Source organism: Saccopteryx leptura, chromosome 8, assembly GCF_036850995.1.
Source record: "Saccopteryx leptura isolate mSacLep1 chromosome 8, mSacLep1_pri_phased_curated, whole genome shotgun sequence".
Classification (NCBI taxonomy): Eukaryota; Metazoa; Chordata; class Mammalia; order Chiroptera; family Emballonuridae; genus Saccopteryx; species Saccopteryx leptura.
In genome coordinates this window covers 44085787-44111141 of record NC_089510.1, presented here as the reverse complement: position 1 = coordinate 44111141, position 25355 = coordinate 44085787, and the positions used below count along the sequence as shown (strand labels likewise).

The 25355-nt window shown below is 38.4% G+C and overlaps 1 protein-coding gene across 5 annotated transcripts in view; it reads left to right on the top strand.

The window, feature by feature from the left end:
• Window positions 1–2058: 2058 nt before the first annotated feature.
• ZBTB20 (zinc finger and BTB domain containing 20) overlaps window positions 2059–25355 on the top strand; it is an 895053-nt gene continuing 871756 nt past the window's right edge. For all 5 annotated transcript variants that reach the window (XM_066347052.1, XM_066347050.1, XM_066347049.1 and 2 more), the window contains exon 1: window positions 2059–2107. The gene's annotated coding sequence lies outside the window, so the exon portion shown is untranslated. The remainder of the gene's footprint in view (window positions 2108–25355) is intronic.

Here is a 25355-nt window from a genome sequence, read left to right as displayed (position 1 = left end):
AGGCATCTGATGCTTCCTTGTAAAGTCCAGCTTTATCAAGGACCCTGTTAAGTCAGTTTAGCAAAACTATCCCCCATCCCCCATCCCCCTGGATGTATGATCAGGTGCATCCTCCATCCTCCATCCTCCATCCTCCCTCAGGTGATGTCTGATCACTCTGACCTGTCCTCAGCAGGAATCTTGTTAGGATGGTTTACTCAGGATTCCATCCACCTCCTCTCTTACCTCTATTATTTCCTTGGTAATTTTCCATCCACTAACCCCACCCCCACTTACTCGCTAAAATTTCCACTTGCTTATATTTTATTTGGAGTCCAGCACAATCTCTCTCCCTCACTGTAACATTTTAGGGGCAGTGGTACCTATTCATAGTCCCAAATAAAGCCTGTCTAATCATTTTTAACAAGTGCCACCAATAATTTTTCTTTAATGTATGCTGTATCCAAGGAAGCCTAGGATAAAATTCAGGACTTAAAACAAGTCTATTGGAACCTACACATCAAATACATGTACTGTAAAAATAGTTTTCAAATTGCAAATACAGTGTATTCATTGTATGCATATAAGAAAGTACCTTATTTTGTGGTAAGTTATTGCTATCGAGTTCTCTATAATGTCCAATTTCTGCTTTATTTCAGTAGAAATTTTTTTTTCCTTTGTATAGTGAAAGGGGGACCCCCCTCCCCATCTTAGCCCTTTTTAGGAATCCTTTTTAGGAATCTTCCCTGAGCTTCCCGCTGGCCTTGAGCCTCATTTCTTTCTCCCAACGCCTGAGGACTGGTTGGACCAACACTTGGTTAAGAATTTGCCTCTGGGGAGTGCTATGTTTAGTGACAAATGGATGAGGATGAAGGTTTTATTGAAGCATCTGGAACCGCATTTAATTTTCCGTGTTTCTTTATTTGTTCCTTAGCCCTCAGGATATTGAATTTTGTGGGCTCCAGTCCCGTTAGGATAATATCCTCATTTATATTAAGGGCGGTTTACTCCGAACTGTTTTACATAGCACTTCTCTAAACCTCCTGAACGAACAAATCTTCCCTCTGAGCTCTGGCACAGTTTCAGCGGCCTCTGGTGACCTCCGGCTTGGCAACCTGCTCCCCACTCCGCAGGAATCAAGTCTGACCCAGTATGGCCTGGAGCGCCGCCGCCTCGCCAGACCCTCTCCGCTTTCCCTCCCCTCGCCCTGCATCCAGCTTCCAGCCTGCTGCTTCGGCCGTCTGCGACAGCGACACCACCTCTTCCCCTCCCGAGGCTCTCCCGCAAGCTCGCCGCGCCAGACAGCGGGTAACCGCCGCCTCCGCTGGGGCATCCCGGCTCCAAAGGCCTAGCACGCTCCAGACACCTGCCTCTCACTGGTCACCGCGGCTGCCCCTCACCCTGCGGCCCCCTCGGCAATTGGCCCTTGGCCGCTCTTCGTCATTCTCAGCCTTTCGACGAGTCCCGCCTCCGTCGCCGGGTCATTTAAGTTTATCACAAATAAATAAATAAAGGAGGAAATAGAAATGCGTAGAAAGTAAAAGCAGTCAGGAGGGGGCGTGGGCGTGGAGGAAAAAAGAGGAGGCGGAGACGGGGGGCGGGGATATAGACAACCAAACTTGCTCGTATCAGTATTGACCAATCATGGCTCACTCTAGTCCGGGATGACGGGTTCTCTCAACCAATAACCTCCCACTTCTCGGATCACTGAACAACGAGATACGACTGACCTCTCCAGACTGGGCAAAGGTGCGGCAGAAGGGGGCGGAGTGGGGGGAGTGTCGACCAATCACCTGTTAACAGTCTTCTGAGCGATGTTTCCACGCCCCAATAGGTGTTTGAGATAGCGGATTGGGCTTCTTCTAGCCCAATCGACTGTGATAGAGATGAGGAAAGAGAAAAAGGGGGCGGAGACAGGGCGAGTGCATTTTGTTTATGGGCGGCAACCTCACGAGGAGCGTCCCAACCTTATAGGCTCACTGAAGCTAAGAGTGGCATAAGAATAACCCAATAGTCGGGAAAGACAGAGGGTTCGCAGCGTGAGGCGCCCAATGTGGACCTTCTGCCGAAGAAGTAAGGGCGGGGGAAGTTTAGGAGTTGAGGAAAGAAGATTAAAGAGCGCGAGGAGGTAACGCCAAAAACTCTAATTTGTTGTAGGGCGGGAGGGGTGGGTGTGTGCGTGCAAAGGGGGAACGAGGCGTCCGCAAGGCGCCTGGAGTCGGGGGCGACGGCACAGGAAGGGAGGGGAGCGGGATGAGGTTGGTCGGGGAGCGAGCTGGAGCGGCGAGCCCGCGGGCCGTCGGCCGGCAGAGAGCGCGCGCCCCTGCGCTCCGCCCCGCTCGCGCCTCCTCTCCTCAGGCGCCCCTCCTCGCGTCCGGCGGCGGCGGCGGCGGCGGCGGCGACGACGTCCTCACCCGACCCTGCGGGGAGGAAGGGAGCGCGGGTGGGTCTCCGGTCCCAGGAGCGGGCGGGGCGTCCCGCAGCTGGAAACGTGTCTTCTGCCTACTTCTTCCTGCTCCCTGCGCTGGAGCCGCCGCTTCCAAGAAGAGGAGCTGAGCGGCGCTAGCCCGGCTCAGAGTTGCTAGGGGCGCCCGCTGGCCTCCCGCCCCCTCCTCCCGGCCCTCCCCCGCCGTCTTGGCTCTCGCGGTCTCTGGAGCGTCTTCAGAGGACCGGGGGCGGGAGAGGTCCTGGCCCCGGAGCCGCTGGACGCCCCCCGGACCTCGGGGCCGCCCGCCCGCGCCGGCTGCGCTGCCACGGCTGGAGTGCAGGGGGCTTCTTTCTCTCTTCTGTGCTGCTTTGGAAACAGTGAAAAAAATGTTGCCTCTTCAGTAGCTGAGATAAAATCGGTTGGAAGCTTTATGAAAGTTGAAGAGAAATGCCCTCTCTCTGTTGCATTGTTGAATGCTTTCCTGTCCGTGGCTCTCTGGTCCTCTCCCATCACCCACCTCACGCCCGCCACCTCTCCGAAGCTGTGATCCGTTTTAAAGATGCTGAAGAGGCAGGAGGCGGGAATTTTCTGAAAGTTCTATTGATAAACACACTTGCACAACATATGCTAGGCACACACACGAACTATAAACATTAGCTAAAAACACAATATGGCGCGCAGCTACGCTCCCTAGCGCTGTTATCCGCTGATCTCTAACCCAGCCCAGTTGAATGGGGTCAGTAGCGGGATGATAGTTCTCCAATTAAAAATCCAAATGAAACCGGAAGTAGTTTGGTAGCCTGTGAATTAAGTGATGTCCTCAGAATCGGCACTGGCCCAAGCTGTTGAACATGTTTACTTTCTAGGCGCGTGAAAATTGTCTTCATTACTTACCATTTAAATATATCAGAACGTAGCTAAAGGCGAGAGTTTTCTTATTGCGTGGTCATGTGTCAATTTCAGCTAATAAAATTAGCAGAGGCCATTCATTGCCCCAATGTTTTCAGTGAACTCAAATCTAAAGTTATAGTAACTTGTTGCTGTTGAAAAATTTGAAACCTAAATTATAATGATTTCTGTCATTAAATTCTATAGCTATAAACAGAATTTAAATATTATTAACATTCATGAACGGATTACTCTCCTACCTGTTGTTCCTAATCCCAAGTACCCTTTGGTATCACGTGGAAATAGTTAAAATGCATCCTCCTCCCTTTCCCCTACCCCACACATAAATTTGACTAGTCCAGATTTGGCTACTTTATGCATTACCCTCCCCCCTCTAATTTACATAGGTTTTTCGTCCCTTTTTTTGCTCTTTATTATTTTTATTCAGAACATATTAAAGCTGTCCATGCACGTATAGTACAGGGTCTCATTGTGCCTTCAGAGGAATAGTCTTTCAAGAAAACTTTTGGAATTGTCCCTGAAGAATTGCTAATGTTACTCATTGTTTAGTGCTCAAGATTTAATTCCTAGAATTGGGGTTGTGAGTTCCATTGAGCTTAATTTTAGAGGGTTTTAGGCTTGAGAGTGCCTGGTACTCAAACTGGTCAGAAGAAGAGAAGTAAGTTTTCTAGAAATGTATTAGCTGCTCAGAGAGTCCAGCAGTTGGTTATCACAGAGCAGTGGAATACAGACAGGCCTTTTGTATGTGAAGATCAGGTGATAAGTTAACTGGCTACCAGACTCCAAAGCAGTAGCCCTTTCATGATGAGGTCCCGATTTTAAAAGACTGAAAAAAAGAAGTTTAAGATTAAAATTTTCAAATATGACACAATTTCAGGAAGTCTTTATGCTTACCTGCCTAATCCAGTTAAGATGCTAGTATTTTGAGATTCTTCTACATCAAAAAAATATGGATATAATTCATGTGTACACTGACTAGTCACTGAAAGTGTGAGTTTAAAAGGAATATTAAACTCACACTGTCTTTCAGTGTGAGTTTAAAAGGAATACTAGGCCTGACCTGTGGTGGTGCAGTGGATAAAGCATCGACCTGGAAATGCTGAGGTCGCTGGTTCAAAACCCTGGGCTTGCCTGGTCAAGGCACATATGGGAGTTGATGCTTCCTGCTCCTCCCCCTGCTCTCTTCCTATCTCTCCCTCTCTCTCTAATAAAAATGAATAAATAAAAAGAATACTAGAGGAAAGAACTTTCATTTGAGGTTTATAATTTGGGGTGAGGGGTGTATGCCTAGAAATACTAGTTGATGTGATGCCATTTTTCCATGTAGTTAGGTCATAAAGTTTTGAGACCCACAGACATACAACGATTGCTGTCAAATTAATACAAACTTGACTGCTTGGTATAGGAATAAAATCTGAGGAAAAAGTCATTTTAAATGAATTGTTTTTATCTCGGTAGTGAAAGTCTTCAAAAGATTTTCTCTGACCAAATAGGACTTCCTAGGAATAAAAAAGGCTAATCTGAATAAATCATTTTAGAAGAGCAATAAAAGATACAACTAGGTTCCTTTAAGGGATTTAACATTTATAAATGAGTTACATATTATTCTGAATATTTTTGAATGAGTGGTAAGAAGATTTTTAAAAAATATTTGGAGTAAAAAAATGGAGAGCTTATTGGGCTCTGCTTTATTCTCTGAAATAATCATGCTTTTCTGAAATGGTGGTTTTTAAATTCAACAACTGGTTCTAGACACTATTTTAGACACTTGGGAAATAACAGTGAACTGGAGATAAAATTACCTGCACTGTAAAGTTTACATTCTAATGTCACATATACTTTATGTACTTCAAATTGTTAGGAGGAGAGATTTTTGGATGAAACTTTAAAAGTTAGCTGTTTTCTCGTTTTAGGAAATACATTTTGAACAAAATTACAGAAGTTGCCAATTGCCAATGATAAAAAAGGAAAAGCTTACTTTATTTTCTTGATTTCTTATTTTTACCCTTTGGCATTGTATGAAACATTCTCCATACATTAGTGTAGGTCTCTTTTATTTTTTTTAACAGAATCAGGATTTTATTTTCATAATTTTAAGCATGCCTTTGAAATGTTACTTTCAAATGTTAATATTTTAAAAATATGTCTTGGAATTTACTGTAAAATTTCTAGGAAGCTTTTGTTAGCAAATTGTGGTAGAATATAAGCTAGAATGTCTAAAATATTTTAGTTAGAATGAATTTGACTTAGGAATAGGTTTGTAAATAACGTGCCCACCTCTTTTTTCAGTTGTGGTTTTATCAAGAGAAAATGGAAATTAATTGTAATTAATTTATAGGTGACATTAAAAAGAGAAAGAAGCATGCAAAAATGTTTTGTTTAAACCTTTCAAACTAAAAAAGCATTTGATTGGCACTTTTCTGATTTAATAGACTATTTGTAATGCAAGAAGAACATTACAGAAGATTTTAGCATTACTTTAATCGTTTAGTCTGTAGGTGTCAAGATCCTAGGTTTGTAACAGAAGGAAACTTCGGTGCCTGGTTACGGGTGTATATGATTTGACACTGAGCTTGTTACTTCCAGTAGTGAGTGTCTCACCTTTCCAAAACTAGTTTATAGTTCTCAGATAACAAATTCTGATTTTCATCGTTTTTTTCTGTCGTGGTGAGTCTTATTGTTAGCCAAATATGAGTAAGTAGGATAACTCTTTTTACATAGTCCTTATACCTCTGGTCTTTCCATCCCTGCAGTGAAGGGCTTGTACAGTGTGTCCGTAAAGTCATGGTGCATTTTTGACCGGTCACAGGAAAGCAACAAAAGATGATAGAAACGTGAAATCTACACCAAATAAAAGGAAAACCCTCCCAGTTTCTGTAGGATGATGTGGCAGCATGTGCGCATGCGCAATGATGACATAACACCGTGTATACAGCAGAGCAGCCCACGGCCATGCCAGTTGAGATGTGGACGGTACAGAGGAAAGTTCAGTGTGTTCTGTGGCTCGCTTAATTCGAATCCTTAACTAAAGTGCAACGTGAATATCGGTGCGTTTATAATGAAGCGCCACCACATAGGAATAACACTACTCGGTGGGATAAGCAGTTGAAGGAAACCGGCAGTTTAGTGGAGAAACCCTGTTCTGGTAGGCCATCAGTCAGTGATGAGTCTGTAGAGGCTATACGGGATAGCTACCTAAGGAGCCCTAAAAAATCTGTGTGTGAGCCCACATCGAACTGCACTGAATAGGTATGAAACTGGGAGAGTTTTCCTTTTATTTGGTGCAGATTTCACATTTCTATCGTCTTTTGTTGTTTTCCTGTGACCGGTCAAAAGTGAACCATGACTTTATGGACACACTGTATTTCTATACATTAGATATCTATTTATGCTAATTTGTAGCATAATCACCTCTTTTAAGGAGGTATATAGAGAATGCTGAGCCTGAGCAGGCAGTGATGCAGTGGGTAGAGCGTGGGACTGGGACCTAGAGGACCCAGGTTCGAAACCCCGAGGTTGCAGGCTTGTGTGCGGGGTTGCTGGCTTGAGTGTGGGATCATAGACACGACCCCATGGTTGCTGGCTTGAGCCCAATGGTCGCTGGCATGAAGCCCAAGGTCGCTGGCTTGAGCAAAGGGTCATTGTCTTGGCTGGAGCCCTGCTCCAGTCGAGGCACATATGAGAAAGCAATCAATGAACAACTAAGGTGCTGCAACAAAGGATTGATGCCTCTCATCTTTCTCCCTTTCTCCCTTCCTGTCTGCCCCTGTCTGTCCCTTTCTATCTCTGACATACCACACACACACACACACACACACACACACACACACACACACACACACAAAAGAATATTGAAGTTGCCTGTCACTATTTGCATACAGACCTGCCAGCATCTGAAAACTATAAATAGGAAGATTTAGGAAGAAAAGCAGAGACTAATGGAATATGTTGTTTTGGTTGCAATTTATTTTATTATTTATTTATTTATTTATTTATTTATTTTAGCAAGCGAGAGAGAGAAGGACAGAAAGGGACAGACAGGAAGGGAGAGAGATGAGAAGCATCAATTCTTCTTTGTGGCATCTTAGTTCACTGATTGCTTTCTCATATGTGCCTTGATCAGGGGCCTCTTGTCCAGCCGGTGACCCTTTGCTCAAGCCAGCAAGTTTAGACTCAAGCCAGCGACCTTGGGCTTTAAGCCAGCAACCTTTGGGCTCAAGCCAGTGACTATGGAGTATATCTGTGATCTCACAATCAAGCTGGCAACCCATGCGTAAGCTGTTGAGCTTGTGCTTAAGACAGATAAGCCCGTACTCAAGTCACTGACCTTGGTATTTTGAAACTGGGTCTCAGCATTCTAGGCTGACGCTCTATTCACTGCGCTACTGCCTGGTCAGGTGGCTGAAATCTTTTTTAAAGAACAGATTGGAAGAATAGTTGATAGAATGTTCAGAACTAAAAACTTTTCCTAATTCTAGTCAGAATGGATGTGCATGTGAGTGTATGTGTGTGTGTGTGTGTGTGTGTGTGTGTGTGTGTGTGTGTATATATATATATGCAGCTTTTAAATAAAGACATATTTCAGTACTGGATAAATAAAGTCTTGCTTTGCAGTCTTTGACATGGAAAGCATTTTAAGTTTCCAGGTGATTTTGTTTAATTCACTTTGTTAGTTACCAAAACTTTGCTCTGAACAACATGAAACACAAGCTAATTAAATCTTTGTAAATTTTGTAATAAGTTTGGATTCAAAGGTATTTTGAAAGTTTTTTAAAAAGCATAGTTACCAGGCAGCCTATAAAGTGAATGAAATCTGAAGTGAAAAGTTCTTAAAACCTTGGATCCCTATAAGACAGTTAAGAGTTTCAAAAGAGGTATTCATAAGGTAAAAAATAAAATCTTGACATCTGTCAAATTTTTATACTATTAAAATAAGCATGACTAATTCTGTTAATACTCATTTTTTAGGTAAGTGTAAGTATGTGTACAGTGCATTTTAAGTAAAAATTTGGGGTGTTATTGGTTAGACACTCATTTCTTTGCCAGAGATACTAGGCTGTGTGAGGGCTAACCATCTGTCAAGTGATAGAGACAAAGGAAGGTTTAATATACAAGTCTAAAATTTCCACAAACTTGTTTTGAATTGTATTGTCATTTTGTTTTGGCCTTTATACTTTGTGTTTAATATGCACTGGGTCAGTCACCCTACTTTGTTTTATGTACAAACTATTCAAGGTCTGGGTGAGGTTACTGTCACAGCTGATGTGGTCTGCAAGATAAAATGTTTTGATTTTGTTTTCACGTACTGATAAAAATGTCACAAATGGGTCACCCACTAGCAGTTATACAAATGACTTCAAACACACCCACCCATTCTGAATTTTGGTTGTCTTAATTCTTTTGCTTTATATATTCAAGCTTTGTATTTCAAACCCATTCCTGAACTGTTTGGTGATGAGGGGAAGTAGCAACAGGAATCCAGATTGCCTGTTTTAAGGTACAATATGGTGTGATGTGAAATTGAAACAGCAGATTGGTGAGAAACTTGAGTTTCAAACAAATATAAACTAGTTTGTTCAGTGAAGTCATACACAAAACAGTAGTTTTTATTGACATGGCAATATTTTTTTTATTTTCCTGTAATTTCTACATCATGAGGTCACTGTTTTTTTGGGCCAGCAGTCTATTTCCCAGTCATCATATAAGAAAAAGATGCTGTATTGTTGCTGATTGTAATGATATACTTAGATATGGCAGGCTGAGAAATTATTTATAGCGGTGCTAATTATATCAATAAAAATAGCAATATTAATGCTGTGCATGTCAAAATCCATTTCTGACAGTATGAGGTAAACAGAACTATAGTCAAACAAAGCAGCCCGCCCATCTCTACTGTCACCTCATGAATATGCAGTTCAGGAAAAATGTACACACAATTTAAAGGATTGGGTATACTGATTTAATCTTTTAAAATTATGTTTTCCTTAATTTTAGATATTCTGTATTTCTAATTCACATTAAAATGACTTGGGTTTTTAGTATTGAAATCCTTGGTACCTATTACTGTCATTAGTAAGTTTCTAGAACGGGGTAGTCAACCTTTTTATACCTACTGCCCACTTTTGTATCTCTGTTAGTAAAATTTTCTAACCGCCCACCAGTTCCACAGTCATGGTGATTTATAAATTAGGAAAGTAACTTTACTTTATAAAATTTATAAAGCAGAGTTATAGCAAGTTAAAACGTATAATGATAATTACTTACCAAGTACTTTATGTTGGATTTTCGCTAAGTTTGGCAGAATAAGTCTTTATAAAACATTTTACTATAGTTAAGTCTATCTTTTTATTTATATTTTCGTTGCTCTGCTACTGCCCACCATGAAAGCTGGAACGCCCACTAGTGGGCGGTAGGGACCAGGTTGACTATCACTGTTCTAGAGACTTGTTTATAGTTAGTGCACTAACAATTTAAAAAAATACAAAACAAAACAAAATCCATTACACCACCCCTCTTCCCCAATAAATCATGGCTTCCTTTAGACATTAAAAAGTAAACTTTTCTTTGTTTTTGTTATTTTACTTTTAAAAATTAAGCAGGCATACACAGGCCCTAGCTGGTCCGCTCAGTGCGAGAATGTCGGCCTGGTGTGTGGAAGTCCCAGGTTCGATTTCCAGCCAGGGTACACAAGAGAAGTGCCCATCTGCTTCTCCACCCTTCCCCCTCTCCTTTCTCTCTCTTTCTCTCTCTCTCTCTTCCCCTCCTGCAGCTAAAGCTTCATTAAAGCAAAGTTGGCCCAGGTGCTGAGGATGGCTCCATGGCCTCTGCCTCACGCACTAGAATGGCTCCAGTTGCAATGGAGCAATGCCCCAAATGGGCAGAGCATCGCCCCCTGGTGGGCTTACTGGGTGGATCCTGGTCGGGTGCATGTGGTAGTATGTCTCTCAGCCTCCCCACTTCTCACTTCAGAAAAATTCAAAAAGAAATTATGCATACATTTTCTTTGTTATTTTCATTACTGCTAAATTTACTTTTCTGGGAATATAAAATCAAGTGAACATCTATTACTTAGATTTTAACTTAAAAGGACAACATCTAACTTTTCAGTCAATCCTTCATATATTTAATTGTTTCACTCTACTACACATTGTCAAGATGTACATTTAGGAAGGATTATCCTAGGTCTAGTGCTGCTACTATCCTTGGTTGAGTTGTATGATTTGGGGCACGTCATATAATCTGTTTAGATGTTTCCCTTAGCTTTGTCGTCAGGGTTTCTTTTAGCTCTAATAATATGAGCATGTTTCTTTCAACAACTGAATATTTTAGCTTCAGATAATGTTACTAGAAATAATGTTTAGGGTACCAGGAAAGAGTATATGTAAAATATTTGATTTTGTTTTTTATTTTAGTCCTTGATAAAATTTTCTTTATGATAACTCTTTTCAAGTATGTCATTGGAATGGTAATACAGACGTATAATATTAAGTACAGACAATATTAAGTGCTTATAATCTGTTATAGTTGGTAATTATAATAAATTTCTTTTTACCAACTCACCTTTACTCATGAAGATATATTGATAATAGAATTTATAAACATGATTCTTTACATTTCATTCTACATAACATTGATTAACTATGGAAGGAAGGTCATAATACTAAGTCACAGTCATTTTTTAATTCTATAAAATAATATAGTTAGATAAATAGATATATTTCTTCAAAGTAAAGAGGTAAACTTGGTTTTTGTGCCTAAGCAAAAAATTAGGAGCCATGTCCATATAGATCTTATGAAATTGGTAGTATTTAACTATTGCATTTGATTTTTGGTCAGTATAACAGTATATCCATCTGGGAGATAGATTTACATAACAGGGTTGATAAAGCAGACAAAGGAAGTTGACTATTTTGATGAACAGTGGAAAGAATCTATATTGGAAAAGACTTTACAAATATTTCACCATTATATCTAGAAACAAACAACTGCAATTTCTCTGTATCTCCTTGATATGTGTTTTATTTAACTATAACTTCAAAATTTACATTTAACTTTTTGTTTTTAAGTGAGAAGAGGGGAGATAGAGAGACAGGCTCCCACATACGCCCCACCCAGGATCCGCCTGGTGACCTCTGTCTGGGGCCAATGCTTGAATTAACCAAGCTATCCTCAGCACCCTGGTTGATGGTCAAATCAGTGAGCCAATGACTGTAAGAGGGGAAGAGGGAGAGAGAAGGGGGAGAGGGAGGGGAAGAGAATTAGATGGTTTCTTCTCATGTGTGCCCCAACCAGGGATAGAAGCCAAGAGTTCCACACACTGGCCAGTTCAACTGGCCAGGACTCATTTAACATTGAAAATAAAAATTCACTCTCAGTTTCTTTTTAATTGACTCATACTCCTTTGCTGGTGTGAATGGTAGCGAGAGGCTCTACACCATAAAAACATTTTCCCTATACAGAAGAGGACACAGCAATCTGGAGAAAGCTATATTATCCCTGGATCCTACCCCTTCCCTACACCCACCCACCACACAGCTGTTGATATTCCTGGGACTGATCATAACATTTTATAAATCACCTCATAGACAGAATATACAGCAAACTCTCCAATATAGGGTGGAGCGAAACTAAGTTTACAGTTGTGAGTACACGAAACGAGTTTATTCTTGTATAATTATTATTGTATTATTTCCATACGAACAATGTAAACCAACTTTTGCCACACACTGTATATTAGATAAGAATATTATTTGGATCTTCTAAATGTCTAGCTGATAAAAATGGCAAGAAAATTTAGATCAATAATTGGGCACAAAAGGTGGTAATGAGTGTTTCAGTGCATGTAAATAAAAGAAAAAATATTCTATGGGATATTTAGAAGAGAAGCTGAGTTTAGTTTAGACTTATTTAGCTTCTGTTCAGCACATGTATTGAGTTAATATAGATTCTTTTCTAAAGCTTTGGTGCCAAAAAGACTAGTAAGATTATGGTGAGAAGCATAGTGAAAAGAAAATAAAGTATATTCTGCCTTTGTACTAAACAATAATAACAATAACAAGAGTAGCCAATATTTATTGAGAATTTGCTCTGTGCCAGGTTCTGGTTATATTTACATTTAATCAGCTAATTCCGTAATCCTATAAGGCAGGTACTTTTATTATGCCATTTTAAAAGAAATCCTAAGGCTCAGAAATGTTAAGTAACTTGTTGAAAGTCACACAGCTAGTATGTAACAAATGGGAATTCAAACTCAAGTCCAACTCTAAATAAACTAAAGCTTTTAATCACCATCCCATCATGCTTCTATTCTGGGATGATTTTTACTCAGTATTTGCCCATATTAGTACTGGTAATTTTATTTTAAGAAAGTTATACTGGATTTGGAGAAGGGCACAAGGTGAAAGGTGTAAGTGGGAGGAACGGTTTCTATGGTAGAATCTGTTTTTAAAATTTAACTCTTCAGGCTAGAATTACAAATGCTGAGAGAGAATTTGTCTAAAGCTTTTGCAGTAGGTAGACTGGGGGTAGCTGCTGCCTGCTTTGGTTCAGTGAACAGCAGAGATTGGTAATATTTGTCAAAGCAGACCAAGGAAATTCTGAGTAGGAGCAGGTCAAAGAAAGCATTAGATACTGGGAGGACTGGGGAGGTAAAGGTAAAAAAGAACTATTATCTAGATTGAGAAACAGAACTAGGGATCATACAAAGAAAAAGGGTGAAGCAAAACAGAAACACAATATATTAAAAACTGTAGTAGATCTTTCAGATTGTGGGAAGCCCTTATACGTGTTGTTTGTGCCCTTACATTTGTTTCAGAAACCAGTAACTGGCTTAAATAGGGGCCACCCAGATAGAGTTTGGGATACACAGACTGCTGTGGGTTTGACATTAAAAAAAAAATCTTCAATACTATGGAATTTAGAATTAGACAGTAAGTTTAGGTGCATTACAAAGAAATGCAATTTAGTACAAAAACATGGTAAATTGAGAATAGCTATTATTAAGTACTGACTGTGTGCCACTCAATTATGAAACACTGTTTATAAGTTGCTGTCTGCTGTCCTGTTGTCAGATATAAGAAACACGTTAACTTTTCTGAGTATTTGATGGGTATAATAAATAGTACCTTAATTTTATTTCATTTCATTATGTAATTTAATTTAGCCTTTGCTTTCCTCCTTTGCACATTCATGTAGCTTTTTTAATTACAGTTTTTAATGTACAGATCCAAGTAGCTTAATCAGTCCCTCATGTAGTTTTTATTTCTAATTAATTTTTTTTTTAGAGAGCGAGAGATGGACAGATAGACAGGAAGGGAGAGAGATCAGAAGCATTAACTCATAGTTGAGGCACCTTAGTTGTTTATTTATTGGTTTCTCTTATGTACCTTGATGGGGGGAGGTGGGAAGAGAGGCTCCAGCCGAGCCAGTGAGCCCTTGCTCAAGCCAGCGACGGTTGGGCTCAAGCCAGTGACCATGGAGTCATGTCTATGATCCCACACTCAAGCCTGCGACCCTGCGCTGAAGCTGGTGAGCCCACACTGAATCTGGGCGACCTTGGGGTTTAAAACCTGGGTCCTCTGCATCCCAGGCTGATGCTCTATCCACTGTGCCACCGCATGATCAGGCATCCCTCATGTAGTTTTTTTAAATTAATTTTAATGGGGTGACATTAATAAATCAGGGTACATATGTTCAGAGAAAACATCTCCAGGTTATTTTGACATTTAATGTTGCATAAGCATCACCCAAAGTCAAATTGTCTTCCGTCACCTTCTATCTGGTTTTCTTTGTGCCCCTCCACCACCACACTCTTGTCCATGTCTCTCAGTCTTGTTTTTTTGTCCCACCTATGTACCTCATGTAATCTTAAACCAGGCTACACCAGGCTTAAGATGGAATACAGTCTATTTCTCTTCTTTCTAATAATTTGTTACTATACAGAAAGAAAGGCTTATTTTTATTTAATAGGGTAAATCTATTTCTATCAGAGTAAAAGGCTCAAATCAGCTCAGGTAAAGTCAGTTTATATGAGTTTGGATTATACAGGGTGGCGCAAAAGTAGGTTTACAGTTTGTATGGAAAATAATAATACAAAAGTAAACTCTGGTTTGCCTTACAACTGAACACCTACTTTTGTCCCACTCTGTATTTAGAATAACCAGCATGACATGAGTTAATGGAAAGGGAATTATAGAAACTTAAAATGAATTTTTATTTCAAATAATTTTAATGCTGTCAAAATAAGTGCAAACTGGTATGTATGTTGTATATACATATATATGCATCCCTTTATACAAGGTATTAGAAACTTCAAAAGTCTTAAGAGATAATATTCATTGTTAATACATATATGTGTGTGTGCTTATATATGAGTTGGATCATATGAATGCAGTAAAAGAATAAGGAAAGATAAAAGTTCTATGCCATCATATTTGGGACTTTGCTTTTCCTTTTGACAATATCTTTGATTTTTTTCAGACATTTTTAGTGCATATTAGAAATATGGTGCAATAATCATTTTGTGTGTTTCAGATGGTAACATCACTAAGAAAAATATACTGTGAAGTTAGAAAGATGTTTAGTGTTCAGTTTATGCTTGCTAACCTTTCCCCTTCAGTTTCATTGTCATTGGAACTCTTGTGCTGCTCTTTCAACATCTTATGATAGCTAGTCTTTTAGTGAGCTATGTTGTTTACATCTTACTTTCCTTTACATATTTGATCCTTAAAGAAATACCTTTGAAAACTCATTCTCTCAATAATTTTTCTTGTTCCATTAGGATTGAGAAAAAGGAAATACTATGTTCAGGGGGTGATTTGAGATGAAAAACAGTATGGAAAGAAATGAACAGAAATCCAGATCCTTCTGATTCAGATATTTTACATTATAGCCTCAACATTTGTTATAAAGTCAATTGTCAAAGTGTATATATAAAAGCCAAAAATAAATGTTGGTAGTTTTTCTGTATTTTTGTTTTATGCATACCTCTGTTTCTATTATTTGTGTAATGATGAGTTTTATTATGCAAAAATGTGTGCATCCAGTGTAAGGTGATTTGATTTAATTTGGTGTTTTATATGCAGTTTAACTCCTGACTCAAATTCTTTGACATTAATCACTTAGGAAAGGTAACATTTAAAATTATAGTACAGTGAACTGAAATTCCTTAAGGGTAGGTATCAAGTTTTATTGATTTTTAAGCCTTAGTGTTTAGTAAAGTTCCAGGCATGCTGGAGGGATTTCGTGTTGATCAGGTTCTTTTGTAGTTGTCATAGAAAGATTATTTTGATACTTGTTCACCAGGCTACCTATTCCCTCCTTTTGTTTTGACTGGCTCAAATTTAGCATTGTTATTGTTGTTATTAGCTATTATGGGCTTTCTCTGTAATTTTCTAAGTCACAAATATTTTTACATATGCTGATGATCTTTTCTCCTTTTAGATACTTAATGAAATTCTACCATGGCAGAAGTTTCAATAGAAAATTATATTTAGCATGATTCAGAAAAGAAACATATCAGATATCTTCCATCAATGGTAAAGCAAATGTATTGCAATCAATTCAGGGTATCTGTTGCATAGAGTACGCAGAATTACATTACGTAGTGATTCAAGAGTGAAACCCAGATTTCATATCCTATATAATTCCTATCTGGACAGTAGGACAAACATCCCACAGTATTTTTTGCACTTCAACAAGATTGCAGTTGAGATTTGGAACATTCTGTATACTCTTTCTTAAAAAAGAAAGTTCACAAAACTATACACAACTAAAAAACAGTTTTAGCTTATTTTAACTTATCTAAGAAGTCTAGTCCAGTAAATTACTTCAGTTTTAGGTGATATTATATGCTTAGCTCTTCTAGAAAGTAGAAAAGGTAAGTGGTCTGTGGAAAACATGGAGGGTAATGTCATGTAAACCACCATGTAGGATGCATGTTTAATTCATATATAATGGCTGACATTCTTTTTCATATTTATAAGACTTGCAAGTTAGACATTGGGAAATTAACATGATTGGCCAAGGTCATAATTTGTCTTTCTTCTAGCTGAAACTACAACAAATTGACTTGAAATTGTTTTCAAACAAGATAATTATGCCCTGCAATAATTAAACCTGGGATTGCATAAAACTTACTACAAGTGATTAATAGCTGTAGTATATTTTGGGATCTGTATCTAAGAGCATAAAGAGAACATATGGTCATTTTCATATATTCAGGAATATGTTTTCTGAGAAAAGTATTGATTCTTAGGAATAAGTTTAATAAAGTCTCAGACATACTCCAACCAGCATCCATGCTTCCCTCAATGTTAAAATCAATGTTAACTCAAAATTAAGGATTCTGAAAACCAGAGACCTATGTATGGCTCTCTTCCCCTTCACTTTCAATTTCTGGCTGCCTTTCTGAATCGCATCACTTCTGAGGTCTGTGAACAACTGTCATGACACCTTGAGCAGAAGACCACGGCTTTGAAACTTTTATACCTTCAATTGGGCAAGGAACTAGAAAGCAGTACTGGAGTCTAGAGATAAAGATCAGAAAACAGGAGACATTGGGAAGAGAGCTCGGCTTCAGAAGTCGGTGAACCCGAGAAGATCCATATTTGCCTATTTTAAGTATCCAAGTCTCCTCAACTAGCTACAAAGCCAAAATACTGTAGCTGGATACTCTGGCTAAATTTTCTCTACCTCTGAGATTGAAAAGAATAGAGAGGACAACGGAGATTTCTTCCTCATGCCTTGGCAAGGAACTGACAGACTATCTACCTTTGCTTTTCACTGTGTGTGATACTTCTGCTATTTAGGATACTCTAGCAACAAGACCTGACATCCCATGAGCTATCAATGAAAAAATAACAATCCAGTGAAGGGGACTTTAGTAGGTAGAGAGGAAGGTTAGATAGGAAAATCCAATAGATACACTAAGCAACTATTGTTAGTTATTTTGTTAGCCAAAATAAATGAAACCTGAATTTGAAAAAAGAAAGCATTTAAGGAAATTTATTATTTTTATTTTTATTTTGTTCTTTATTCATTTTTAGAGAGGAGAGAGAGAGGGAGAGAGAGAGACAGAGAGAGAGAAGGGGGGAGGAGCTGGAAGCATCAACTCCCATATGTGCCTTGACCAGGCAAGCCCAGGGTTTTGAACCGGAGACCTCAGGATTTCCAGGTTGATGCTTTATCCACTGCGCCACCACAGGTCAGGCCATTTAAGGAAATTTAAATTCAGAACAAAAGGATTTTAGGCATGAAGAAAAACATCTCAGCTGAACAACTCAGTGGAAAAATCAAAGGAGAACACCATCACTGTTGAAACATGAATCAGTAAAGTGAAAGAACAAGTGCAAGAAATACATCGAAGTACACAAAACAAAAGCAAAACAGGATGAAAATCTTGCATAAAAAAAGGTGAGTCTTGGATTGTGGATTAGAAGTCAAAACGTGGATAATAGAAATTACAGAGGGAGAAATAAAAACAAGTATAATTAAATAATTTCCCTGAGATTAAGAAAGATCAGAGTGTGTGGTTTGAAAGGGTTTACTGATTCACACATTTCAGGCTAAATAAACTTTTTTACAAATGACTTAAAGTTTGAGATCAAGTCAAACTCTGGGTCATTCCCATGTCGGAGCATGCAGCTGATTTCCTTTGATAAAACTGATGGTATAATTTCAGTTTGTCAGTGTTCATTTTCTTTGGTTGGCACCTTCTGTGTTGGTTGTTAAATATTTCTAATATTACCCCTGTTGATTTTCTACATTAATTACAACAGCAGTTATGTATGAGTTGAAGACTTGCACATAGAAGTTGCTTAATACTTGCTGATTTGACATAAGTTTTAGGTACCATAATGATTTTAACTAGGTAACAATATAGAAATGAAAACAAGTAAGAGTATATAAAAATAAAACTAGAAGTCAGCATATAATATGATTTCAGACTAATCATTCAGCTCTGTGTCTCAGAATCTTAATCTTTAAAAGGAGTGTATTTTTCTCACTTATTTCACACACTTTGTGTGGTCAAGTGAAGTAACAAATGTCTAAGTGCTTTGAAAAACTGCTTTGTGAAAGAATGATAATAAGAATGAAAATCTGAAGGCAATAATTTTGTACACTTAATGGTATATATTTCATTATATATATTTGTATATATTTCAAGTTGCATGCTTGATGTTAAGCCTCTTCACATATAATAATAGAACATACTACTGACAAAGCTATCCAAGCTTCAGAAAGACAAAATAGTGGGATCCATGGAAAGTATGAATATATTTAATTGCTTAAAGTCTAAGATGAATCTGTAGATTTGTTTATTTTTCTGGTCATTGAGGGAAATTCTTTATTAGGGTATATCTCCTGATGATGACCTCTTGTTCTAGTATAGTTGTATTAATATTTTGTGTGAAATTTGGGCCTTTATCACATCTGGATAAAATGATAAATGTTGATATTTGTTTTGACTTAATGATCATGGACAGCTTAGCACAGCTATGTAAACTGTTGTTATATTTCACTAAAAATTCTTGTAATTTGTAGCTGCAGTTAATTGACTATAGCATGAATACTTCAGTAGAAATCTTTATTATCTTTTAGTAACCAGACACCAAATTTACCACTGGACAATCCTATATTGTTAAAGATGCCTAGGTTTTGGTTTGGAGAATATAGAATGGATGAATGTGTTTCTTTAAGTGTAAATAAATTATTATACCTGACTCTTTCCAAGAATACATCCTGATTTAAAAATTTTCTTGCTCCAATAATTTTGCTTTTACTTGCTCCATAAATATTCTTACTACTTCACTAGTCTAATTTTCTTCAGTTGCTCTAGTATTTCTCCAGAAATAGAGACAATGCTAGGTGAGTTGAATATATAGAATTTAGAAGAGATAATCTCTTTGCATTTCTTTAAATAGACCTTACCCAAGGCTACTTGTAAAAGCTACCAGAATTGATTCACTTTGCTATTACATATTTTCTTAATGAAATTTTTGATCAGGCATATTTGCACTTACTATTTGAGTATTATCTTTATTAAGTATAAATTAATAGCAATATTGATAGATATATATTTTAAATGTGTCTCTTCACTCTTGCTTAGCAATACTAAATATTATTAAAGCAGTAGAAGGACTTTGCAGAATATGCTCTATGCATTCTTGGATATGTATGTCATTGCCAGTCATCTTTTAATTCTGTTCTTTCTGCAGCCATTCAAGAAAATTTCTATCCACCAATGATTGCCCCCTCAAATGGAAGTTGTAGTTTGATAGAGAATAGCAAGGAAAGCTTCAGGTAGTCTATTTATTCTGGTCTTCAAGAAACCTAAGTGATCGTCCCTGAATTCTTAATATTCTGGAAGTCGGTTGTAACTCAGGAAAAGTTTCTTTTACTTCAAAGTAAACCTAGAATCTTTTCTGAATCCTAGAATTTTTTATCATTATCTTCAGCTTCACTTTGCAATGAGCTGAAACTGCGTCATTATTTCTTAATATTGTAATAAACTTTCCAAAATAATGGCACCAGTCATCCTATTTAGTGGTCAGGGCAGTTTGTTTAGTTTATTCTCCAAGTTTCTAAATTTTTTGAGTCACAGATGCTCAGACCATGGTTTTATTTTATTCTGCTAAGTGTTTTTTTTTATTTTCAAATTAAGTTTTAACTTCACTGAATAAAAATGTTTACTTGTCCCTTTACTATCCTCTTTGATTTCATTCTTCCTTTGTTATTTTTAATAAAAAATGATTGTATATATGACATGGCATCAGGTCTCAGGTCATATTTGGCTTTGACAGGTGGAGCCTCCCTCATTTGATCTTTTATCTTCTCAGATGTCCAAGGCTTGTATAGTGGTATATTTGTCAGAGGATTGACAAGTTTTCTCCTTAATGTTTCTAGTAAAGACAAGTCTGACAATTTAATCTGCTTCTTCCACTTTTAATCCTTTGTTTTTCTAGAATTCTTGCCTCTTATGTTTCATATTCTCTGTGACTATTTTGATTTTTAAAATAACAATATATAATCAGTAAATAATTAAATGCTTTATTAATAACTCATATTAAAAGACTCAAGTATTAATCTACTATTCTAGGTATTGTTAAATTATCTGAAAGGCAAAGTTAAGAAGAAAGAAGTTTCTGTGGATGGAATGAAAATAGAGGTGTCCACAACAGTATTAAAATCTGGTGACAAAGAGCTGATTTATGAGACTCTGTTTCTACTGAGTGAAGATGTAGGGGATCTAGATTTAAGGAAGTAGAGGAAAGAACTTCCACTGCCCTGAAGTGGATGCAATAGGGAGAGGGATATGATGACATGGCACATACAACTAGCTTGTGATGGATCATTTGGGAAGGAGCAAGAGTTAGAAATTTATGGGAAATCATGCATGTTTTTCACAGTAATTAGAGTAAATTACTAGTCCCTGATTTTTTTTCTTTCTTTTTTTTACTTTATTTTTTATTAACTTTAATTTATTGTGTTACCATGAATTCAAGTGTCCCGCTGAATGTCCCTCATCCCCCACCCTCATGTCCCTATTTACATCCTTTTTGCCCTCCTCCCCCTAACTCCCTCCCCTTTTCCCTCTGAGACTTGCTGTCCTGTTATCTGTATCTCTGTGTTATGTATATCTAGTTTCACTAATCTCTTCACCTTCTCTGACCATCCCTCATCCCTCTTCCATCTGACAGTTGTCCCTTGGTCCCTGTGACCCTACCTCTGCTTCTATTCCGCTCCTCAGTTCACTTTGTTCATTAGATTCCACATATAAGTGAGATCACATGATGTTTGTCTTTCTCTGCCTGGCTTATTTCACTGAGCACAATAATCTCCAGGTCCATCCATGCCATCTCAAAAGGTAAGATTTCCTTCTTTTTCACGGTCACTTAGTATTCCATTGTGTGTATGTACCACAGCTTTTTAATCCACTCGTCCACTGATGGACACTTGGGCTGTTAATTGAAACAATTTTCCCTCAAGAGTGGATGTTTGATATTGGAAATTAATGTGTGTAAAGAAGGAAGAACTTGGAGGGGTAAGCAGTAGTTAGAAAGTGAGCTAGCTATGTGAATGTAGGCTTGTGGAAAGGTGCAGAGGATAGACACCGAGGTACTTAAAATGGGATATACTCATAAGTGATAGGAATATATTGTATTAGAATGCATAGCAGTTGTAGGAATGTATGGTCAGAAAGAACAAAGAATAGGATATGTGTAGATGGTCTTAGTAGACAAATGTTTATTGGAAAAGTGAGAGATTAGACTTTATGGAGAAGCGGGACACATAAAGGCATTATGGGGTTGTGGCATCTTTTGAATGAATTAAACCTATGAAGATCCAAGACTTTCCTCAAAGGTATAAGATTGTACAAAGATACCCTTTACCTTGATTTACATGAAACATAGGAAGCAATATTTTTGATTGAGAACTTTTTTTTTTTTTTTTTTTTACATTTTAGGTAGAATGGAGAGCAAGAGACAGTTACATGCTAACATTTTGCTAATAAAAATAGAGGAGAGAATTAGACTGACAGCTTTCAGAGGGGATGGGAGTCGAGAGGCTGTGTGAAAAAGATGAAGTGATTAAGCAAAGAAAAAAAATCTTCTGCCTCAAGCAAGGGGTTACTCAGTCTGCTGAAGGCCCGCAGTCAAGGCACATATGAGAAAGCAATCAATGAACAACTAAGGTGTCGCAATGCGCAACAAAAATCTAATGATTGGGCCCTGGCCGGTTGGCTCAGCGGTAGAGCGTCGGCCTGGCGTGCGGGGGACCCGGGTTCGATTCCTGGCCAGGGCACATAGGAGAAGCGCCCATTTGCTTCTCCACCCCCTTTCCCCTCCTTCCTCTCTGTCTCTCTCTTCCCCTCCCGCAGCCAAGGCTCCATTGGAGCAAAGATGGCCCGGGCGCTGGGGATGGCTCCTTGGCCTCTGCCCCAGGCACTAAAGTGGCTCTGGTCGCGGCAGAGCAACGCCCCGGATGGGGCAGAGCATTGCCCCTGGTGGGCGTGCCGGGTGGATCCCGGTCGGGCGCATGCGGGTGTCTGTCTGACTGTCTCTCCCCGTTTCCAGCTTCAGAAAAATACAAAAAAAAAAAAAAAAAAAAATCTAATGATTGATGCTTCTCATCTCTCCATTCCTGTCTGTCTGTCCCTATCTATCCCTCTCTCTGACTCTCTCTCTGTCTCTGTAAAAAAAAAAAAAAAAAAAAAAAAAAAAAAAAAAAAAAAAAATCTTACAGCAGTGTAGGAATTGCAGGAGGGAAAGGTGGGTTGGGGGCTGTGGAGACAGGTAGAGAGTGGAGATGGTGATGGAGGGAGACTTGACTGGGGTGGTGAACACACAATGTAATATGCAGATGGTGTAGAATTGTGCATCTGGAACCTGTGTAATTTTATTAACCAGTGTCACCCCAATAAGTTCAATCAATTTTTTTAAAAAAGTCAATTAGGAGAGCCCAGATTTGAAAAAAGGTTTATCTTGATGTTTAGATTCATGCTTTAAAACTTCAATTGGGTCTTCCTAGTTATTATTATTATTATTATTTAACTCCCCTTGCTCCATCATCTCCCTTCTCTACCTAATTTTTGCCTTTTGTTTCATGATTAAAATTGGGACAGTTCAGCATGACATTGTGCACATTTTTTTTTCAGTGAAGATGTTTTAGGTATGATTATATTTGCTGCACAGACAACTTCTAATATTCTCTGCCTTCAACATTGAGACAGGAAACTGAAGTGAGATTGTAAATGCTCAGAAAAATCCTCCAAGGTCTAGGAATAATGTAGTTTCACTAAGATTCTACAAGAAAGACCACTGAACTTGACGCAGTCACTTTATAGTCTAATTTAAAATTTCAAAATAAAAAAATGGGAAAACTTTCTCAAATACACGAGACTTCACGGGAAATAAGCTATTTTATTTATGCTGTAAAAATAAACTTTGAGCTATAACAATAAACTGAGACTTAGTGATACTGAAATTTTGTAAATTGTGCAAACTGTTCTTTGTATAGGTGCTTATTGAACTATGATAGGTTGGTGATTATGTGAATTTAAAGACAATGGAAATAATCCTAATTTTTAGAAACTATAACCACAGTGGAGCTTTACAATCTTTCCTGTTTTACTTCTTTGTGTCAAACTAAGTATAGTTGGGAAATAATTCTTTAAAATGTCTTCCTTTGCTATAGACAGTAGTTCATTGATTTACTACCCCTCTAATAGGCTTTTACTTTATTATTATTATTATTATTATTTTTTTTTTTTTTTGTATTTTTCTGAAGTTGGAAATGGGGAGGCAGACAGACTCCCGCATGCGCCCGACTGGGATCCACCCGGCATGCCCACCAGGGGGAGATGCTCTGCCCATCTGGGGCATTACTCTGTTGCAACCAGAGCCATTCTAGCGCCTGAGGCAGAGGCCATAGAGCCATCCTCAGCACCTGGGCCAGCTTTGCTCCAATGGAGCCTTGGCTGCGGGAGGGGAAGAGAGAGACAGAGAGGAAGGAGAGGGGGAGGGGTAGAGAAGCAGATGGGCGCCTCTCCTGTGTGCCCTGGCCGGGAATCAAACCCGGGACTCCTGCATGCCAGGCCGACGTTCTACCACTGAGCCAAGCTGCCAGGGCCTACTTTATTATTTTTAACTTTTGTATTTATTTGTCTCACAGTCTGGAATATTTCTGGTTCAAGTATGTATTAATGGATAACTGACTGAAAATGTCACTCCCATTCTTCTTTTTTTCTTTTCAAGTGAGAGGAGGGGTGATAGAGAGACAGATTCCTGCATGTACCCCCCACTGGGATCCACCCAGCAAACCCTGTCTGCAGAAGATGCTCCAAACAGCCAAGCTATTCTCAGCACCAGGGCCAATGCTTAAACCAATCAAGTCACTGGCTTTGAGAGGGGGAGAGAGAGCAAGAGGAGAGGGGAGAGCAAGAAGAGAGAGAAAGAGGAGAGGGAGGGGAAGAGCAGATGGTTGCTTCTCATGTGTGCCCTGACCCGGGATTGAGGGCGGATGTCTGCACACTGGGCTGATGCTTTATCAACTGAGCAAGCCAGCCAGGGTTTCTTTTTCCTTTTCTTAAAGATGGTTCTCTTCTTTATTTTAAATTAGTCCAGTCATCCAGAAAAAAGGGTGGTCGTAGCAATAGGTGAAATATGAAAAGTAAAATGATATGAATTAATGAAATTGGTAAATGGATATAAGATAATACATTCATTACACTATTTTTGTATCCTTAAAAATTTCACAATAAAACTTTTTAAATTGCAGTCAAATTTTATTTTTGACTGGGCTAAATTTTATAAATTTAGCCCAACCAACAGATGGATTTGTTGCCCAGTTATAACTAGATATGAATTCAGGGAATTTCAGGGTAGAGACTATAAAATTGACCTTATCTCAACAGGTTATAGTTTTATGTTATTTAGTATGGTTAGTCCAGGCTTTAAAGCACTTTGAATTATTACCTCAAAGGCAAACTACCAAACAGGGAAGCCTATCATCACTTTCCATTAATTTTGAAGTTTCATTCCTTTTCAGATCGCCATTTCTTTTTCTTTGAGTTAAAGCCATTTTGAAATTCTAGCTCTTCCTTGTGCTGGCTAGAATATATGAATCTGGCTCAAAGATTTTCCATTTTGTCACTTTTTTTTTCAGTGTACTACTGCCTGGAGTTAAATAAGTTCTATTGTAACAATCTGTTTAGTAAAAAAACACTGGACTGGGAATCATAAATTTTTAGTTCCAACTTTCCTGTGAATTAACTTGATGACTCTGGGCAATTATTTCACTTCTATTCTTTTCAATTTCTCATTTGGGGATTTTTAACCATTTTAAGCTTTTTAAAAAATATATACTTTTTTTTTTAGAAAAAATACGTATACCTTTCCTAGATTAAGGCACTGTGAGATTTGATCAGTCGCTCCTGTCCGACTTAAATTCATCCTGAGGGTCCCATCTCTGAGAATATAGTATAGAAAGTTTTTATATATTGTATACATAGTTTTCTTTAATATTAATATTTTGTATC